The sequence below is a fragment of the Cryptomeria japonica genome, chromosome 3 (assembly GCF_030272615.1).
Source record: "Cryptomeria japonica chromosome 3, Sugi_1.0, whole genome shotgun sequence".
NCBI lineage: Eukaryota > Viridiplantae > Streptophyta > Pinopsida > Cupressales > Cupressaceae > Cryptomeria > Cryptomeria japonica.
The window spans coordinates 987334057-987338886 of record NC_081407.1 but is presented as its reverse complement, the minus strand read 5'-3'; positions in this window follow the sequence as shown (position 1 = coordinate 987338886).

Genomic DNA, 4830 nt, shown 5'->3' with positions numbered 1-4830 from the left:
CTTTGTCTTTTACCAGATCTTTAGCTTTCCTTCAGTTCTCAAGCTCTTGACACATTTTGATAGTCATTCCTTCCAACTCCTTTCTCAGTTTGGCTTTAGATTAATTCAGTTTTTCAACTTCTTCAGCTAGGGCATCCATGTCAGCTTCATCAGAAGAGCTATTTTTAGTAAGTTCCATCAATTTCTCAACATGCTCTCTTCTTTTGGCCAAAAAGGCTTTATACTTGACTTTGAGTTCATCATAGGCTCTCTTAGTCTAAGTGAGATGATGAGTAAGTTCCCTCATAGTGTATTCCCCCATATCTCCTTCCAAGTGGTTAGACTTATAGAAAGGTTGGCTCTGATACCAATTGATGAATACTAAGAGGGGGGTGAATTAGTATACCAAAAAATACTGAACTCAAACTCTTAAATAGTTTAGCAATAACCAGTATAACAAATTCACTAATAAACTAGTTAAGATAAATGCAAACCAAATAGCAAATAAAGCATTCACCCACAAAAGCACAATCACCATAAGACAAGATGTTTTAATGTGGAAACCCAAATGGGAAAAACCACGGTGAGAAGAAACTCACAAGTAACTATTTGCAAAATAGAAACTCGACCAGTTAAGGTCAGACTGGTTAAGGTAATACAATGTTCTTCACCAGAACAGATCCTGTTAGGAATCTAGATCTCTGTTAGGAGATAAGTCCTGTTAAAAACTACCTTGCTAAAGGATTTCAGATCCATAGTTGTGAACCACCTTGTTAGAGGATTTATAAAGGCTTTGTTGGGCCTACCCAATTAAGAGTTTTAGACTTGTCGAAGATGTGAGTAATCAACAAGTGAGTGATCTAGATACTAGCATAGTATGTTTGGTTAGATCCTTGATAGCTCTTTGTTAATGCACTTCAACATTACTTTAGTCTTCAATATCTCCACACTCTAACTCTTCACACAGACCTAATCTTCTCTGCAAAGATCACACATAACCTTCTCATACATCATACATCTCTCATCTATGCAAACCCTAGACATGATTTCCTTATAAAGGAAACCTAATTTCATGTCAGTCCAATAGGATAAAACTACAAGTTCCTAGGTTTAGTGCATCTAGACACATTTGGTAACATGACACAAAATCACCGCCAAAGTGTCAATGGATGATAACTCATCATAGAGTAATACCGATTCATACAATATACTAATTACCGGTTGTCAAAAATGAAGACTGCAAAATGTTAACTACTACTTTGTTCCTTTGTACCGCTTGAGATCCTCGAACTGCTTGAGGTCTTCATAATACTTGGGTTCTCCATACCGCTTGATGTCTTCAATCAATTTGTGACTGGTAAACATCTTCTGCAAAACACCGATAGTCTAAAGACTATAATACATAATATCGGTTGGAACAATTATCGATCGAGCATAACTCAAACATCAAGAAAGTGTGTGTCCATCAATGACAATCAAAACATCATCAAAATGCCAACACATTGAGCCGACATGTTGCATCGCTTATTGATTTATTTGTAATTGATTTTATTGTAATATATTTTAGTGAGCTGACCTATTCAATTGGTCTTAGGTTATGGTATAAATGTAAGATCTCATTTGTAAGATTGACATGGGATTGGAAAAAGGATTATAATAGGATATATGCAAAAATAAGCAGAGCTATACACACGGACATCATTTGAAGGTTGAAGGAATTTTGTGAAGGCAATCAGAACTGAACCGGTACTGAATCCAGCATATGAAGATGTTATTTTAAGTAGTACATTATCATTGGATTTAACCATCCAATTGTGGTCAGTGTAGCTCCCATTTTGTGTTTGAGTAGTGAGCTCTAGGCAGCTGGCCTTTCTACATGTGTAGAATCCATATTGTACACACATACTATCTACAGTAGTATCATTTGATTGTGGGTAAGGCTTCCCACCATGATTTTTCCCCTTACAGGGTTTCCACATACAAATATTTGTGTTATGGGTTGTGTATGTTACTGTCTTTCTGTTTCATGCATTAATATTTACCGGTACTGTAATTAGCTATTAAAACTATCTACCGGCATAAATTTTGGTTTACCCGTATTAAGCATTAAGTTTTGGTTAAGTTAATTTTGGTTGAATTTATTGGACAACTGATTCACCCCCCCCTCTCAGTTATCTCCAAGACCTAACACCATCAACCGATAGCTCAAAGAGTGCAAACTAAGTGTGTGAAATGATTTTCTATAACATCAACATAACTCATACACAAGAATGCATCACAAAACACCAGATATATGAGGAAAACCCAATGTGGGAAAAACCTCAGGGAGAATAGCTATTGGAGATCTTCTGCTCCAATCCATCCTCACAATGTAAAAGATCTGATTATAATTTTAGGGAAACAACCCAAGGAGCATCAACCCCTGATTTATGAGCACCAATGCAAAGGAGCACCAACCCTTGCCCAATTTATAGGCTACAACCGAAAGGAGCTACAAACCCTGCACTAAGAACCAACTCAATGAAAAGAATATAAAACACATTTATACAAATGAGATCCCTGTTCCAAAAGAGGTTTCTCAACCTTACAATATTATGCTCTGACGGTTTCAACCTTACTGGTCTGTATTTCCTCGACACACTCTACAACTTTGCTTTGTTGTTGATTCTAACTTTGCTAAGTCCCATCTCACAATGTCTTTCTAATTTAACTCACACCGATCACTCTTTACCAGATGTTGCTTCCTTCATATTTTCACCTCTGCATCCTATGTTGACTCTGATGGTTTGTTCCTTACACCGATTTTCCCTACTTCTCCTTACCGGTACAATATTCTCTCATAAACACTTCAAGTTTTTATGTCTTTGAATCTCAAACAATAATTTCACACTTACCTTCACTCTTCAGCAACAACGATCATAGTCTCAAGTCATCATATTTAGTCTTGAGCTTTCCTACCAAAAATAAATTCAAACTAAGAGAGGTTGGGGTTTCTTTCATCAATCAAATCTTCATCAAATCCAATCTAATCTGCCTTGGATCGATCACCTGCACTAGAGGAATGCATCTGTAAGCATTTTCCATCATCCAATATATATTTACTAAAGATAGCAATCCCGACCATGATTTTTGGCCTTGAAACCTGTCGACTCATTTATGACCCAGTTATTTCCTTCTCAAGGTCCTCTTGCAGTCTTATTTCTTTGCTTTGTTCTAGATGCCAACAACTCCCTAATCTTTCTTTGTCATTCATTCTTCCTTGAGCCAAATTTGTTATTGACTTGTGATTTGTCGATGTTTCATTAATGTCGACCAACTATTCCACCAACCATGTCGATGTAAACTTCACCAACCTCTACATGCTTGCCATCTCAACTCCACATGGCATCACATCGGTCATATACTCAACTCACCGACATAAGATCAGTTTACACTTAAACATTCAACAAACTCATACCGGCACAAGCTCTTACTAATGAGACCTTCTCCTTCTACTAATCGGTAGTTCGCCTCTGGTGGTTTGTGATCATTTTAACATTTTGCCTCTTCATCACAAATAGGCAGACATCCTTCAAACCAGTTTATTCTCTACCAATTGTCACTCAATCATGCTAACACACACATGCATCTCACCTCATACCGGTCAAGTCACTAATAGTCTTGATACCTACTTGTCTTCCACCATACCAGTTTACAAGCCTTCATGTTAATCTTCCTTATGTCAATGAAATCTTCTTTATACCAGTTGACATACCTTTATTGGTAGCTTGCAATACCGATTGACAACAATGACAACTCAATGCCAACAATCTCCCTCTTTGGCATTGATGTCAACATTGTCTTTTCTAGTTTCTCTCCCCCTTTGACAACAATGGCAAAGGGAACCTTAGTCTGACACCAATAATCTCTCCTTTGACTACATCCAGTTAAGACACACTCTCCCCCTGCATCCATGGTTCATGATTAAAGAGTCATAAGATAGTAATAATGGTTGACTCCCCCAGACTCATGCATCCTCTTATGCATTTAAGGGTTTCCAGATGGTGGGACAACTCCCATCTTTTGTCTTAGGTACTCAAATGGGCCCAAAGGAAGTGGCTTGGTAAATATGTCAACAATCTACTCACCAATTGGAACATATTCTACTATGACCTCATTGTCTTCTACCTTCTCCCTCAAGAAGTGATACTTGATTGCAATGTGTTTTGTTCTTGAATGCATTACTAGATTATTGGAAATGTTTATTGCAGTTGAGTTATCACATTGGATTGGAACAGGTTCCGGTATCTCCACCTATATGTCTTTCAGTGTTTTCTTCATCCATAAAACCTGTGAACAACATGTAGCAACTTCTATATACTTTGCCTCAGCAATAGATAGTGACACTGAATCTTTCTTTTTGTTGTGCCACGATACTAACTAGTCTCCTAAGTAGAAATCACCTCCACTTGTACTTTTCTAGTCATCTATACTTCCTGCCCAATTTGCATCAGTATACACTCACAAATTAAAGTCTCCTTTCTTTGGATACCATAGGCCATAAATGATAGTTCTTTGTAGATACCTAAAGATTCTCCTGACTACATTTAAGTGAGTCTGTTTAGGAGAAGCTTGGAATCTTGCTACCATGCAAACAACTTGTATAATGTTTGGTCTAGATGTTGTTAGATATAACAGACTACCAATCATAGACCTATACAATGTTTTCTCAATTTCCAGTGACTCATCTACTTTTATCAACTTACAATTGGTAACCATGGCAGTATTGACCAGTTTGACGTCCTCCATTTGAAATTTCTTCAACATGTCTTTAACATACTTGGTTTGGGAGATGGAAATTCCTTTCTCCTA